General features: G+C 42.4%; 1 protein-coding gene across 1 annotated transcript in view; it reads right to left on the bottom strand.

Annotated features, from left to right (window-relative positions):
- LOC111873806 (zinc finger protein 271) overlaps nucleotides 1-17,945 on the bottom strand; it is a 179,658-nt gene that overhangs the window by 154,959 nt on the left and 6,754 nt on the right. The window lies entirely within an intron of this gene.

The raw sequence follows: 17,945 nt of genomic DNA, 5'->3' as shown, positions 1-17,945 counted from the left end.
GAGAAAGGTACTTCATGTATATGTTTATGTTCGTCACAGGAAACCTCAAGTGACCTTCACGTTATATATATACGTTGAAATTATTGGCAGGTAAAGACATTGCAGAACGTGGCTGCCTTATTTATAGGCATCCCAACTTACGCAGGTGTAGAACGGTTAGTTGTCTATAAGACTTCGATGCATATTGGGCTCTAAAATCTGAGATTTTTGTTAAATGAACATACCAACGAATGGATACATAAATAGTTCCTTTCATGAATGTTGTTACTATCCCTTAGGTTCAACAGTGTGCTAAAGTCGCTTTTCTTGATTTCATAAATTACAATGTGTAGGAGTAAATGATGTAAAAATAACGGGAAGTGAATATTACAGGATAAGAAGAAAACTGAACTGAAATATAAACTTGCGTGCTAAAGGGCTAGTTTCCGGCTGGAGGAAAGATAAGAGGAAGAAAAGAAGTTAACAAAAATGGCACATAAATAAATAAAGATAAATTGAGTAAACGAGGGAAAATGAAGGAAATTTTATTGTGCAGATTGTGAACATCCTTGTGATACAGGCTAATTTAACATTAAAATGTACTGGTATTGTTGTCTCCATACTCAGGGGTTTTCTGCTTATTTTTTTGTTTCCTTTTTGATTGAGACAGTACGTTCCTCCGAAATGTCGGTATGCTTCTACCAGTCTATACGTCGTCACATCCTAAAAGATAGTACTCCTCATTCTCATCGCATTAGAGTCTCAAATCAAAGACAGCAAGGACTCATTTAACACGCGTTGAGTTGCAAGAAGAATTACAACTTTGCAACAAAAACGAACACCGTACCAGAGCGTATGAGCAACGACAGAGGCGCAGTGGCCTCCTGGTGGTGAACATGCTAATTATTTCTAGAAAAATAACAGCATGTAGTTGAGAAATTTTCCAACTGGAGGCACTCGTGACGAAGACCAGAAGAAAAGTAGAGCAAGAGACGGAGTTTACGCAGATATGCGTTTACAGTAACGTCATAATGTCACATAGGTAGTTAAAGAGATCTGCGCAAATTAACCTCCGCACTATATGTAGTCACCATGGCTAAGGCAGTCAGACAATGGCTGCTCGCTGTGGGGCCTCGGGTTCACACCCAGATATCTTTATGTGAGTGGAAGAAGCGGCACTGGGGGGAGCCGGTGTGCGCGGAAACGCTCTTGACCAGTGGTTCTCAACGCGTGTGTCGCGAACTTTAGTCAGGTGCGTCGCAAGGCATTGGAGAGAAGAAGGGCTACATAAAATAAAACATGTAAACTAAACAAGAAGTCCTGGGAAGAAGTATTCACCTACTTTCCTCTGATAGGACACGGACCGCATAGAAAAAGACGCGTCCAACAATTCCACTTTTGTAGCGTGTGTATTCGTTTCCGCGGTAACGTTTATATCGAACCGTTCCTTAGCAACGATAAGAGAATACACATACAGACACACAGACTGATGGGGGGGATTTATGAAGTGCGCCGTTGAGATGGGCTAAGGTGTCATCATATACATACCGAGTTTCATACAAATAGGTTGTGGAATTCAGGGCGAGCACGCACGCACGCACGCACGTGCGCACACACACACATGGTTAAGAATGGTGGCTTGGGGGTGCACGACGAAACTTTTGCTAAGCCCCGAGGCCACGACAACATAAAATTTGGAAACCAGTGCATTTGAACACACTTTCGAAATTCATATTCATAACCTTCCTGTCTTACGATTAATTTTATACTTTAATGCGACAAACGTACAGGTAAATTTGTCCCTGCGCCAAACTAATTAAGCACTACGCCATGAAGGTGTATGGGGGAGTGGTTGTATAGATCCACGTTCTCTTGGCCTCGGCACTATTTGGAGGCGAGTGGTCAGCTTCACGCCCCGGCCGCTTTACCCACGGTGCTCATTGGATGGAAGGCTGGGTGGGCCCCAGAGTCGATCTGGACGACGTGGAGAGAACAAAATGCTTGACCCTGTCGGGACTCGAACTCCGACCCCTCATTCGTCCAATCCGTAGCCAGAACTTCAGTACGGTAAAAGAGAATATTTAAAATACAGGCGTACTTTTATTCTAAGTGCAGTGCAACGCGGACGTGTGCTACGCGCACCCAAAGGCTGACAACCAATGCACTAGACTCTCATTAGGACGGCGTTCGGTTCGAATATTGGCCATGGGATCTATAATTCTGATAGTTTTTCGTAGTTTTCCTCATCTCTCCAGGTACATTCTGGGATATAACCCCGACTATGTCACGACTGTGAGGCATATCTACTGGGTGAGTTAGTAAACGTGATCAAATCTGTAGCAGAATGAACATGAAGGTGTGTGAAAGCGTTGCGAATCACGAGAAAATCCATTGCTTCGGGGCACCATTCTCAGATTTAATTTCAGAGGCGAAGTGGGAAATAAGTCTGCTTCATTTCGTATTTTCTGTTTCTTCTTCCTTCCTTATTTATACAGCTAATTATACTTTCCTTATCTATCTATATACATCATTCCTTCATTGATTCCTCCTTCTTTCATCTTTGATTCCTACAGACTTACTGAAACGCGACAGAGGTATATTTATATTTTGAATTGTTTATGGAATGATTCATGGAACAACTAGGTTTTGCTATTAGCAACATTGCACGGCCGGGTTCTGCTAACAGAGTGCGCCCCGTGACGGGATTTGCTAGTGGCGGTGTTAAACCTTCAGGTCCTACCACCAGATGCAAAGGTCAAGTTGTCCCTGTGCTTAACTCATTAAGCACTATGCCATGAAGGCGTATGGGAGAATGGACGTATATATCCACGGTTTGTTGTCTTAGGCATTAGTTGGAGGCGAGTGGTCAGTTTCACGCCCCGGCCGCTTTACCCCAGGAGAAAGATTCTCCGGTACCATTTGGATAGGAGGCTGGGTGGGCACCAGAGCCGGTCTTGACGACGCGGAGAAAATTCTTGGTCTTACCGGTATTTGAACTCCGACCCCTCTGTCGTCCAGCCAGTCGCCCGTCGCCAGTCTCTATACCGACTGAGCTATCCCGGATCCTCCTACTACCAGAGAGATTGGTAAATCTTAGGACCATAATTTGAGAAAGGGGGATGGACTGAATTGGCTCAGGATCGTGCCCAGCGGTGCGATTTGGTAATAGTCGCTGTAGACCTCCAGGTTCTGCTACTAGGGTCTGCCAAATCAAGGGCCACAGTTTGTGGAAAGGGCTAGGATCGTGTCCAGCGGCTAGCTTTTGAATGCGCGATATTGAACCTCTGCTATCCGACAGTCCCTTACAAATCCCCTTGGCGTTGGTTTGATGTGGGGTACTTTCCCCCCCGGACCTGCTCTACCCAGCTCCACTTAACTGCTCCAGTTACCTACTGCCACGGTTTCCACATTCCGAACTGCCGTGCCTTTAAAAGCATATTTTCTCTTTATTGTTCTTCCGCCAACAAAAGCCATTCTGCTGTTGATAGCGGCGTTTATACCAACCGAAAGTGATTACTTTGGTACGAGAGAGATTGTAATACAGTGACCTTCAGTACTTTCCTTGACACGTACGAGAGATCTCGTTCAAAAACAATTGACGCATCCGGTCTGAATAAGGGGGAAAAGTGAAATAAAAAAGAAGTGCAGAAGAAATGAAAGTTAGAAAGAAATACAAGAAAAGGGAGAGAGACATAAATAACGAAGAAATTAAGGAAGGCAAATATAACAAAGAAAGGAACAAAGAGAGAGATATAAAGAAGAAATGAAAGGTAGAAATAACTAAAAGAAAAATAAAAAAGAAAGAAACAACAAATGAAGAAAGAATAAGAATTATTCAAAGAGTACACAGAAAAGGAAAGAAGAGTACAGAAGGAAAACACGGAAGATGAGAGGAAGACGAGAGGACGCGAACGGTCAGTTTCAAGTCCATGAACACATGCCAATACGAGGCGCACCCAGGAGTATCGACAATGGGCGATTTGTGCGTGCGCATGCGTGCTGAGACACGTAACCCAGCTCGTGACCCACTCACCGTTACAACACTTGGCTGCCCACATCAGTGCTAAAGCCTCTGGGTATGACACAGAAACTGGTCTGATTTCCTTTTGCAAGCATTTTGCTTTTCAGATATGAAATGAAACAGGCACACGGTACACTCCCGATACGCATTCTGGCAAGCGCAAGGCGTTCTTTGTTCCTACATCCGGATCGACTGTGCAGAAAACTGGAATAGCGATCAACCCTGTACACATTTATTTTTTTTCCAAATAATGTTTATATAAATTCAGTTCGTACCTCGTAGGATAGACAGGCAGACAGATATGCAAATGACATAGATAGATAGGTAGATAGACAGATAGAGAGATAGACAGCCAGACAGACAAAGATAGATAGCTAGACAGATAGACAGCCAGACAGACACAGATAGATAGACAGATGGCCACACAGAGAGACACAGATAGATAACTAGACAGATAGCCAGACAGACAGACACAGATAGATAGCTAGACAGGTAGACAGATAGCCAGACAGACACAGACAGATAGCTAGACAGATAGCCAGACAGACAGACACAGATAGATAGCTAGACAGATAGCCAGCCAGACAGACACAGATAGATAGCTAGACAGATACACAGATAGCCAGACAGACACAGACAGATAGACAGAGAGACACAGATATATTAGATAATCAGACACACAGATAGATAGCTAGACAGACAGATAGCCAGACAGACACAGATAGATAGCTAGACAGATAGCCAGACAGACACAGATAGATTAGATAGGCAGACAGACACATAGATAGCTAGACAGAGAGATAGCCAGATAGACACAGATATATAGCTAGACAGACAGCCAGACAGACACAGACAGATAGCCAGACAGACACAGATAGATAGCTAGACAGATAGCCAGACAGCCAGACACAGATGATTTCCTTCACGTTGATCTCAACTGCTCACACTACACAGCATCGAGAGGTAGGAAGACAGTGAATAATGAATGGGAAAGGATTTGGAAGGAAGCGTTTATGGCCTAGTTTGAGACAGTAGCTTCTTGGAATAACAGAGGAAAACAATTAACATTTTCAGTCAAAACAATCGGTGTCCCAGTTGGGATTCGAACAGACTGCCTCTTGAATAAAAGTCATAAGCGTTGCCGATTGAGCCAATGATGCCCTGTAGAACTGACTTTAGTACACAGAGTTTAAGGACGGAGCCTAAGTTCATGTGGCACAGACAAGCTACCGGGTTGCATAAGAGACGGGGAACTTCTTCACTGAGTGACCCTTGGCTTCTTAAGTAGGACTCTGCCCATGCTGTTACTCAGTTACTTAACTGATAAGAAAATTGTGTTCAATTAATTAAGCACCAAGCAATGAAGCATATAGAGAGTAGATCTATAGCTCCACCATTCTTGACCTCGGCACTAGATGGTAGTGAGTGGTCAGCGTCACGGCCCGACCGCTTTGCCCCTGGGAAAGAGCCCCACCAGTACCAGTTTGACCCCTTATTCTTCTAATGAGAAAATCAGAAAGAAAAGTAAACAAGCAATTAATTCTGAAGAATGTCGTCTTCTGGAATGTGGCGCCGTGAAGATATTGTGTAAACTGACGTTTCGGAGGAAGGTATCGCCTCCATTTTCAGCCACCTGCTCTCGCTGGTTCCTCTCTCGCAGATTTTTTTATATCCTGAATATGGAGACGATACGTTCCTCCGAAACGTCGGTTTACACAATATCTACGCGGCACCACATCCCAGAAGACAGCATTATTCATAGTCATCGCCGTGAAAACCTCAAATCTTACAAGTAATTTAGTTCTGTCCGTCCATTCTTAACGAGCCGAAAATAAAGTAAGGAAAACCTCGCCTTACATTCGGGCTAATATGGTAACATGTGCTCAACTTCCTGATGAAGCGATACAAAACGCTGCAGTGTTAAAGTCTCATGAACTGCTGTATAAAGACGAAACGCTCTAGTTCCACTCTGAGACGGAACAAATACGGGGGTTCACATCCAGATAGTCAAGGAGTCTTCAAATGTGGTAGGCGTGAAGAACTTTCTATTCCATCTAGCGCGACAATGTACTAAATATACCAGCTACATGGACCGCTCCATAGCTCAAGCGGTTAGTCGCTGGCTTTCCACCGCGGCGGCCCGGGTTCGATTCCGGGTCTGATCAAGTGGGATTTGTGGTGGATAAAGTGGCGCTGGGGCAGGTTTTCTCCGAGTACTTCGGTTTCCCCTGCCAATCTTCATTCCACCAATTGCTCCACGATCACCCTCACCTATCATCTGGGGCTGGTACAATAGGCCAGAAGTGGCCGCAGTACAAGGGACTTAGTCCCACCCCACTAGCAATAAAATAAATACTAACTACATGAAGCGGAGTCCTTACTGAGAAGCTAACAGTCGTTCAGCTGCACAAGAATATTTCAACATTTTATGGAACCCAAAGATTCATCACCGTTTGAAAACAGCCTAATTGGTCCCTGAACTCAGATAAATATAGTTCACAGTTTACAATCCTGTTCTTCCGAACACCATTTCTGTATTATCATCCCGTCTATGTCCAAGTCTTCCAAATGGGCTTCTTTCAGTTTGTCCCACCAAAACTCCTGTATGCTTTCACTTCCTTATCGTGAATGCTACAGTTCCAGCTCATCTCGTCCTGCTTAGACTTATGGAGCTCATCACAATATAATTTCTTCTAGTCTAAATTACTTCATCCCTTCTGGGCCCAAATATTTGCCTCGGCACCCTGCTTTTCTCTATTCTCCCTTAAGTGTGAGAGACAAATTTTTCCGACCTATGCAAGACAACAGGAAAATTATACTTTGCAAAATAAATGTAAAGGTAAATTTGTCCCTGTGCTTAACTAGTTAAGCACAACGCCACGAAGGCGTATGGGGGAGCAGATGTGTAGATCCAAATTTTCTTGACCTTGGCACTAGATGGAGGTGAGTGGTCAGCTTTAGCCCCCTGCCGCTTTACCCCCGGTGCCCATTTGATATGAGGTTGGGTGGACCCCAGAGCCGGTCTGGACGATGTGGAGACAATTCTTGATCCTACCTGGACTCAAACTCCGATCCCTCGTTCGTCCAGCCCGTAGCTAGTCACTATACCGACTGCGCTATCCAGGCTAAATATTCTGCAAATTACAATTAAAATATATGTTCTCGGTGTAAAACAGGGTACTGAACTCATTTAAATGATCAAAAACTTACTTATATCATAATTTAAAAAAGTAGACTCAATTTTATGGAAAATTAAATAAGATAAGGGTTTTATAAAATTAGAAAGGGGGGGGGGGAAGATAGGAAAACGTTAGAGCCAAAAGGCTGCGGGAGGAGAACTACCTCTATCGACTGGGCCCAACCTTCTCCAAAAGAACATGCCGATGGATGTTTTCCAAAAATTCAACGATTATATCAATTTTTTCGTCCTAATGAATGTCTTCTAAAAATTACGTATTTAAATTGTCATTATAGCAAACTACTTGCTTCCAGGTTATCATTTTAAATTTCAGTACATTTTATAAATTAAATCATACAATTTTACGACAAAATACTAAAAACAAGTGTAAAATTATTACATCAAATTTTTATCAATTAAGCTTTCTTTATTCTTACGGGAATACATGAACCAGATGCTCAGTTTCTTATGAAACGGCTACGCCACGGTCTGGAACTGAACTCAACAAGCTCAGAAAATGATAAAATAATGAACAACAATATCACCAATTTCCTCGGGTGCTCATGAAGCCATAGCACCACGCGACGGAAGTAATTAGCGTGTACTTCTCAGAAATCTTTTCCGTCATTCATTCTCTAAATGCAATATTTCCTTATATCCACACACACACATACATGAGTCATGCTCCACATATTAAACCAAAAACACGCCTATATTTACCACCTCCAACATCCAAAAGAAAATGAAATCTCGTATAAAACGTCCAACTTAGAAGCAAGGAAGACAAAACGTAATCTGTATTCACGCTTAAAAATTTATTAAAGCAACAATATTTGGAGTTCAGTGTAATTTAAAATAAAATAACATGAGTTTCAGACTATGCGTTTTGGTTCCAGCGGTGGTGCTGTGTGTTTATACAAATATTACAGTGTCGGATGGCAATCACATGACATCTTCATGGGAAATGAGTCTTAACTCTTTAGAACTATCGTCGCTTTACAAACTTTACAAGAAGTGTTTGTTGAGAGACGCAAATAAATCTGTAGAGGAATGTCTCAGTACACAACTTGTCATTCTTGTTGACCAGATGGTACACCAAAAACGAATTCCTCTTATCGAAGGTGTGGTACTTGTTAATAAAAGAAGAGTTCCAGAGGAACGGATATTAACAGAAGAAAGTTTAGAAGCGTCACTACCAAGAAGTGTTGATGCAAGACGAGGAATTCTGTACAATCTAATGCTTAAGAAGGTGTCTGATTTCTTCAAGACACACAGTCTTCAAGTTGAGTTACTCGGCGGCAGAGCCATGAAAGGTAAACAGTAGATCAAGTATTCGTGTTAGAGATTTGAAAATACAGAAATCGTGGTTTTCTTAGGTCGTGACACCGTAGTTAACAAAGTTTCAGAAGAACACGTTACCTCTATCTTCAGAGTACAAATCATGAACTTCTTCCACATTATGTAATTTTCTCCATGAGCCTGTTATTTCGTCCCTCTTCGTTCCCTATATTCTCCTTAACATTTTGTTACAAAATATCCCTAACTTTCTGAAGCCCAGTGGTAACTATATATACCACCACTCTGTATACTGCTCACACAGTGTGTGTGTGTGTTCCTTATGGTTCTCACAATAAACAGCGTTTGTTTTCCTAAACAGCATTAACCGGCTGGGCTTTATAGAAGAGAAGTAATGTTTCCTGTGAGGTACGGACTGAATTCTTATATAAGATTTATTGGAAATTAAGTCTTTAAAGTGTTTACTTATATCAATTTCTTAGAATGACAGACAAAATTTCGTACTCATAAAAAACTTGTAAATTATGAACATTTAATTACTTAGATGCGAGGCGTGGAAAGAAAAGATTCGGAATCAAAGAACAGAAAGCTCTCTAAAATTTAATCTCTTTTAAATTTAACCATGAATATTATTTTAATTTTCTTATTGTCGTTTGAATCTGCGCTTTACTTTTTTATATAAACCGTTGCAAAAATATCTTTGAGACTGTCATCACACAGTGCCGTGCAGTGTTACGTCATCATCACGGTGTTTCTTCTTCCGTAACGCTACCTATATCAAGGTATGACGCACCCTTAAGAGATGTGTTCGACAGACCATAGCAGTTCAAAATATTCATTTACATGCATTCTAATATTTCCTATTCTCACAGTACAGTTTAATCGCAAGAGAATTCTTTCTTCCAGACATGATGAATATAAATAAGTTACTACTGCCCTTTCTTATGGGGGTAATTATGAAGATAGCTTCTATAGTCCCTGTTATACTGAGCATTATGGGAGTGTTGGCGTTAACTGCCCTGATGGCTGGCAAGGGAGCTCTCGTGCTCGCTGGATTAACAGGTAAGGATACCTTAAACACTCTCCCTACCAAATAACCGGCTGAGCAAAAGAAGCCGTTAAAAGCTATTCCTGACTGGATGATAGGAAATAAAAAATTTTAATGCATGTGGAAAGGGATGGTAGTAGCCAATTTAGGGTACCACCCCGGAATTTATCTGAAGGAACAGAGTAAAACCACATAAATTCTTAGAATAGTCGGTGTCCAGGTCGACATTCGAACCCGGTACCTCTTGAACACAGGTAAGAAGTATTTGATCCTACTTACCGGCTACCCCCTACTAAGGTTGCCCAGCTGTAATGTTGAGACACGTAGTGTAGGACTTAAGGCAGCGAACTGATTTGTTGGTGAGGATAGAGCTAACTGGAATTGTATAAGGGTAACCTGTATTATGATAACACCAACACAATGTCTACTGGCCACAATATTGTTAGCTAACAAATTTCAGTGGAGCTAGCAACATCGCTATCTTATAGTTCTGTCTCTCTCTCTCTTTGAGCGACAAACCGTCAATCATCAGCTGTCTTTTTCTATTCCAACCTTAATCATAATCTCGTACTGTTCATCTTTTCTCAGCGCTTGGCAAGATTTTTCACCATGGCAACAACAATGGACAAAACAAGAGAACATATATTGTTCAGCAGGACATGGGAGCATCCTATGTCGGCCACGGTCTTACGAACTTGGTACACAGTTCAGGAGCAATGGATCATCCATACGGGAGCCATGGTCATGGAGATTCTCACAGCAATCATGGACATGTATTGTATGGGCGTGCTTTGCAGGATGTTGCTAACACAGAGAAAATCAGTTCCGTAAAAGTGGACACACAAACACTCACAACTACAGAAATTCCTCAATACAAACAGAATTTTAATTATCCAGGTCTTACAAAAACACTAGCAATTACAACCTGATGTCCCTTCCTTAATGAAACTTATTACAGTAAACCCTCGCTATTCCGGGTTAACTGGGTAGATGGGTCATCCGGATTATTGAAGAAAATGGCAACCATAAAAGATGAAAAAAATTAGAATACAAATAAATGAAAAATTATATAATTAGTAAAGATGAAAATAAATAAAAAATATCACTGTGGCGCCTTTATGTAAAAACTATAAAAAGACAATACATTTATTCGTCGATAGAAGACTCAGAATTGTTTTTGAACGTAATAAAGTGCAGGTTCGAAGAAAGTGCCAGGTTTTGTTATGAACAGCGAAGTGACTCATCTGCCTTCCTAAATGCCATGTGTACTCAACTGAGAACAGCGAATTTCATTTTCATATTTCCATCCGGATTATACGACATGCGGATTAACTGTAGCCGGATTAACGAGGGCTTACTGTAATATATTAAACTATGAAATACAAACACACAAACCATCCGATAATAATATCCAAAGGTTCAACACAGTTAATTCCAAAGCTCAATACACTATAGCGTAACATCTTCATAATATACCCCCATAAGGTCCATTGCCCTCTCATCTACATCTCGGTCTTCCAAATGAACGTTTCCTAGCAGATTTCCCCATCAGAATTCTACATAGATTCTGCATTATATACAGTGATATGAGAATGAGATTTTGATAGTTCTTGCATTCTGCCTCTGCGGTCTAGTGGTCAGAGTTCCTGGCTACAGATCCAGAGGTCCCGGATTCGATTCCCGGTGCTACCAGTTTTCCTAAGAAGTGTTGGGCCTGGATCGGGGTCCACTCAGCTTCGTGAGGATAATTGAGGAGCTACTTGAACGGAAAAGTAGCGGCTCCGGTCTAAAAATCGAAATTAACGGCCGTGGGGATCCGTTGCGCTGACTACGCTACACCCTCTATCCGCAAAAGTTAGAACTAACTTCGCCGACAAGCGGCGGTCGCTCAGTCGGTATAGTTCGTTTGCGGACTACAGACAACGGAGTTTATTGTGACGGACAACAAACGAAGAAGTTATATAGGATAGTACATACAACAGGATCCATCCTTTAAAGATTACTGTATAGATTTCTTGCCGCCAAAATCCAAGCAACGTACCTCTTGTCCTCTTTGATCTCATTATCCTAATACAAGCCAATCAGTAAAAATCACGAAACGCCTCGTGATATACCGGAACTTTATCGTCTTAAGTCCAAATATTTCCTTGCATTAAATTATTGTATAGAATTTAAATATTTATATTCCTTTATGCTTATGAAATGTGATCTATATTATGAATGTAGCAATGAGAGTCTTGAAGCCAAATGCAATGCAAGCACATACAGGAACGTGTGTTTAACCACTGTGTGTAGGTTCACATATGCAACGAAAAGTACAATTTTCTTGTTTCCATTTCAAGCCATTTTTTTTTATTAAAAGCAGGTACATGTTTTTTACATCACTGTCTTTTCCTTCCTCTTATTTCCCTTCCCTCAGTTTTGCATGCCCGTATATAAGCCTCGTTAGAAATATATTACTGTTTCTAATTATTTCTATACCAAGAACGAGATATGTCGCCATGAAACAGTTTTATATTTTCTGTGTAAATATTTTGTGTAATATTATTGGCGAAAATAATCTATATAAAAATACATATTAATATTAACACAATACACAATAAATACACGAAGGTATGATGAACATAAGCATAATAATAACAATAAAAATATCAAATAAACGTCAGAAATACAAAATATGATAAAATTATTACTCACTATTTTTTCTTTTTTTTTTAGACAAAACTAAATGTCTCCTCAAATGCTTTGCGTCCCACTTGTTATGGACGGATATTAGGTTTTTTCGATCAGTGATGATTTATATCATGTTATTCTGCGTTATGACACCGTGTAGTCTGGTAGGCGGGTACCAAACGTTCAGAGGAATATACGGCCTCAATTTTATGCTCTATTTAATAATATTTTTTAATGCTAGTGGGGTGGGACTAAGGTCCTTGTACTGCGGCCACTTCTGGCCTATTGTACCAGCCCCAGATGATAGGTGAGGGTGATTGTGGAGCAATTGGTGGAATGAAGATTGGCAGGGGAAACCGAAGTACTCGGAGGAAACCTGCCCCAGCGCCACTTTGTCCACCACAAATCCCACTTGACCAGACTCGGGATCGAACCCGGGCCACCGAGATTAGAAGCCAGCGACTAACCGCTTGAGCTATGGCGCGGCCGGGAATCGAACCCGGACCTCTGGATCTGTAGGCAGGAACTCTGACCACTAGACCACAGAGGCGGTCTCATTTAGTAGTAACATTTACTCTTTCGAACCCAACCAATAACTCATCGGGGCTACGACTGAAAAATGGAAATATATAACGAAATGTACAGCCGTTAGATTTATTTTCACCTCCTTCCTTTATCCCCCTCAACCTCTCTCTTCTTCTAACTCACACCCTCCCTTGTTCAGTCATCAACTTCTCTTCTGCCGTCTGCTCTACCGCCTTTTCTTCTTTAAAATAATATCTTTCGTTTTCTTTTTCTTTCAGCTTCTCCTTTATTTCTACTTCCTTTTCCACCTTGTAAATTGTCGTAATACAACAGTTCACCAAAAACAAAAACAAATTCCGTGGCATGTAGTCCGCAAGCGAACTATACCGACTGAACAACCGCCGCTTGTTGGCGAAGTTAGTGCCAACTTTAGCGGATAGAGGACGTAGCATGGTCAGCGCAACGAATCCCCACGGCCGTTATTTTCGGTTTTCTAGACCGGAGCTGCTATTTCCTTGAAACAGCTCCTCAGTTATCCTCAGGAGGTTGAGTGGACCCCGTTCCAGACCCACTACTCCTCAGAAAGTCTGGTAGCGCTGGGAGTTCACCAAACATTAATTAATTTAGGAGACCTGCATGTCTGTGTTCAGGCTCCGAAAAGGTTACATGGGAAGTTCTTCCGTGAGTTATTTTACACCTTGGTTTAATATCTATATCATATAGAGCCGATGATAGGATTACTGATTAATAGTAAAGGCTTTGGAAGGAAGGGGTTGTGGCCCGAGTTACAATTTGCATTTGCCTGGAAGGACTGAAAAAACTGAGAAAACCCTCAGTCAGGATACCGGGTGCCTTTGCCGAGATTAGAAACCAGCATCCGTAAGATACTAGCATTAGGGTTGCGCCAAATAGCTCAATTAATCAGGAAGGAGCCTCGTTTCACGCAAGCGCAGTGTGTTATGCGGCATGTTAGTGTGGCGGTAATGAACTTGACAGGATCTCGGCCAGACGCGAGCTACCGCGCAGGCGCGGCAGTCCAGACAGGTCAGTACAGGCGACGATGAAATCTAAATTGGATTATTCTATGCAACTTCCTCATTCCGCGCTAATTCATCAGTTCCTAGAAATTTATATAACAGGATCACAATTTTTAACGACGTTGAGAGATAACAATAAGAGATTGTAAGCTATTAGAATTGTGCAGGCGGCAGTCGAAGCCTGCCTGGGCAGAGAAAAGCCACGAGAAAGACCTGAGCAAAATACACCCATAATAGTGACATTACTTTATTATTAAACCTTACTATATTTAGGACAGTCGACTACGGTGACCGCGCGGTCTAAGTCAAGAACTGTCTTTCCCTGCTCGAACACACTGGGATCGCGGGTTCGAATCCCAATCGAGGCATAGATGTTTGTGTGTGTGTGTTTATCTGTGTTTGTGATGTCCTGTGTAGGCAACGGCCTTGCGTCGGACTGATCCCCCGTCCAAGGAGTCCTACCGACTGTCTAAGATTAAGAAACTAAACTGAAACGAAGCGTTTCGTGGTTGGCTTATGCTCCAAATCGGAGCTACTAGACTAAATAGATAAATTATCAAGAAAAATCGCTCATAACGAACTGTTACATCATTTTCTGTCAAGGATAACGTCATACTGAACGCTTTGATAGATCCGTTACGGTTTGTACTTTTGGGTGCCAGGGTTCGGCCCCCTGGATTTACGTTCCATTTTTCCATTTAAGTTACAGTTCCTATACTACAGAATCCATCTATTTCATATTAATAATTTTACAATACAATCTTGTTCTTATCTCTACTGATTAACAGTCGCCTATATTTATCTCTATGTCACTTCCGTTCTTTCTTACCGTCCTTCAGCACTTTTATTTATATATATATTATCACGTGTTGGGTGTGTGACACGCGACAAATAACTTCGCGCCGTATCGGATATAGCGAATTTATTGAACACTCGCTCTCACAATTACACAATTCACAATTTCACAAGTACTGCCATCTGCAGTATCACAAATACTTCTCCTGCTGGAGTCACTCCGACAATTGTTAGACTGCAACTGACTGGTAACTCTCTCTCTAGTAACTCACTCAATACTCACTACTGAATGAAGTCAAAGTCAAAGTCACGTTGCGACTGACGGTCAGTCAGTCAGTAAGTCTTGGTGTCGAGCCCCATTTTTGGGCTTATGACCAAATATTAATTATTACCGTTTGACAATTACGGTCTTGTTTCTGTGGGACGCCTTCTCTAAAGAGAGGACGGGTCTGTCTTTTGTATGTGCCGCTGGCCCTTGACAGCGCAGTCTTTCTCGGGTCCGAGTCCCTTGGGACTCGCGACCATATTTTACTGTCTCAGAATTGAGAGTTCCCTTTTCGCCGCCTCCTACGACTCGCAGGGTCACGGTGGAGGTATTCGACCCTGCCTCCACACGGGGTTCACTACTGAATAGTGTTCGCTGCTCCTTATTTAGGCTCAGCACGGACAACACAGAAAACAGTTACGTGATAGGTACCGCTGTTGCGTAACGTAGTGTTTACCTGTACTCCCCTGTTGCGTGAAGCCGTGTTTACAGGCATTGCTGGGGAACGCTGCCGAGAGTTGTTTATTGCTGCATAGCAACCAGCGCGTTTCGGCTCGGCTCGGCTCGGCTCACTTCGGCTCTACTCGGCACGGCACTGAGAAACACAGCTTTCCTTACTGTTGCGTAACCTCGCTTCCACTGCTGCGTAACTTGGAAACCGACCGTTCATCGAAGGTCTGTCATCGTGGTAACTCATTCCCCCTCCCGTTGCCCAGCAACGGTTAGACATGTCACAATATATATTCCTATTTTCCGCGACTGCTCTTTATTCCTGCATCTATGTTCCTCATACCCATTTCTGTATCTATACTCCTACAACAGTTTGTCCAAATTAATGTTACATGCAGAATGAATAAGTATGGGCCATAGCTACGGATTCACACATAACAGAAGAACTATTGATACGATACTCTGAAAAATAACGGAATGAACTGAAGGGTACATCAGCAATTTACGTATTTAAGTAAGCCTATTTCTATGGAGACGAATATTGGACAATAACTTAATTGAGGAGTACTATCTTATGGGATATGACAAAGTATATTCCTGATTATCGTTCCCGAAGTTTCGGAAGAATCTACTACCTCTATCTTCAGGACAGAATACTAAGCCGGGGGTCGATACAGAAGTCCTGATGCTGGGAAACACAGGACATGGACTGGTTCGCTCAAAGCCCTTTGCCCCTCTATATCCGTAACCTTTACATTTTACAATTGTTAAGAGTATTAAGTGTAATTCAGTTGATAAAACACATTATGCCTCTACTGTGATCATGGTCTTCTGGATTATAACGCCGTGTATTCTTGTAGAAGATGACCAACATTTCAGCTTGTGGCCCAGATTTTACTGGCTTCCTGTCTCGACACTGATAATGTAGGCTACACGCTCATCTTCAACTTCGGCAGGCTTGTATGGAACTACACGCATATAGCGTCACAACCCAAACACGTCGAGGTTCCACATTTTGTAGATAATCGGCTCGCAGATGGCGGTGAGGCCGTCAGTCTTAAGTGCCGCCCGCCCTTTACTCCTCAGGAAAATTTCTGGTACTCATTTCTGTTAGAGGTTGACCCCAGGGCAATAGTGCGGCTGGAAGGATTAGGTCAATTGAAAACAATCCAGTGACCTTCCGGCTTGTGGCAGAGTGCTTCAATCATGTGGTAAGAACTGTATGGTCAGGTACATCCGTCTGCAAATCTCTCTTAAATGAAAGTCAGACTTGAAGTCCCAGGATTAAAACAGCAACGAACTGAAAGAAGAGTGTTCCCAAAACACAGTTAATGGTTGTTAGGCTCTATCCGGGAGTAGCACGTGCATATCTGGTCTGGCTACGACGTGTTGCGTAGAGCGTAACTAGAAAAATACAAACGGAATATGCCATTAACGGAGTGAAAGCTACTCAGACTCTGCGTGCATGCTATGTTCAATACTGAAATAGCAGCTGAAACAAAGATAAAGCGAGGTATAAGACGTATTCAAATGGAGTACACCTTATCTCTAAATAGAATCGGAATAGCGATCGGTTATGGATTTGGACGGTAGGGGTTCGATTGTCGGCAGCGACGAGACAGTTTTCTCTTTTCCACAGCGCCCAGACCGGCTCTACGACCCAACCATCCTCATATCCAGTGAGTATCAGGGGGCCCTGTCCATGGTAAAAAGCAGCCGGAGCGTCAATCTGACAGCTAACCTCCATCTAGCGCTGAGGTCAGGAATGGTGGAGCTATATCTCTTATTCGTCTTCATGGTGTAGTGCTTAACTAATTAAGCACATGTAAGGTAAGGTAAGGTAAAAGGTAAAGTTGTCCCTGTGCTTAACTAATTAAGCATTATGCTATGAAGGCGTATGGGGGTGTGGATGTAGAGAACCACATTTTTTCTTGGCCTCGGCACTGGTTGGTGAGCGGTCAGCTTAACGCGCCGGAGAAAGAGCCCCCGGTACCCATTGGATAGGAAGCTGTGTGGCCCCCAGAGCCGTTTTGGACGACGTGAATAAGACAAAAGTTTTTACCGTACCGAGACTAGAACTCCGACCCCTCGGTCGTCCGGCCCTAGGCAGTTTGGTATTAAGTACTATCTAAGCAACCAAATAATTCCATGGTGCTGATTTGTCCTTCGCACAGCTAGTCAGGAAGTTCTAAGAATCAGTAGCACTTTTGAACTTTTAAACTGTCTCAGCATTTGCTTGAAGACAAAGGGAAATCAGAACGACCACAGTCGAGATGGCCTGTCACAGAACGGTTCAGCCAAATGCGCCTAATTCAATCCTTACGGCGCAGAAAACACGTAGCATCTTCAGTGTAACGACCATTTATTTTATGTTGCTTTATGCTACAAGCCGGAAGGTCGCGGGTTCAAGTCCCGATAAGGTCATTGGATTATTTTCAGTTGACCTAATCCTTCAAGCCGCAGTATGGCCCTCGGGTCGACTCAGCCTCTAACAGAAATGAGTACCAGGAATTAATTAAATAATTTTCCTGGGGAGTAAAGCGCGGCTGACAACCTCAGTACCATCTTTGAGCCGATTGTCTAGACAATGTGGGAGCGCCTCAATATCTCACAACCCTATGGGCCTTCAGGGCCTGTTACAGGGATAGCTTTACTTACTTTTTACTTTTTCTTGCTTT

This window comes from Cryptotermes secundus, unplaced genomic scaffold, assembly GCF_002891405.2.
Source record: "Cryptotermes secundus unplaced genomic scaffold, Csec_1.0 scaffold215, whole genome shotgun sequence".
In the NCBI taxonomy this organism is placed as follows: domain Eukaryota; kingdom Metazoa; phylum Arthropoda; class Insecta; order Blattodea; family Kalotermitidae; genus Cryptotermes; species Cryptotermes secundus.
The sequence above is the reverse complement of the archived record's forward strand: the minus strand, read 5'-3'. Positions and strand labels throughout refer to the sequence as shown.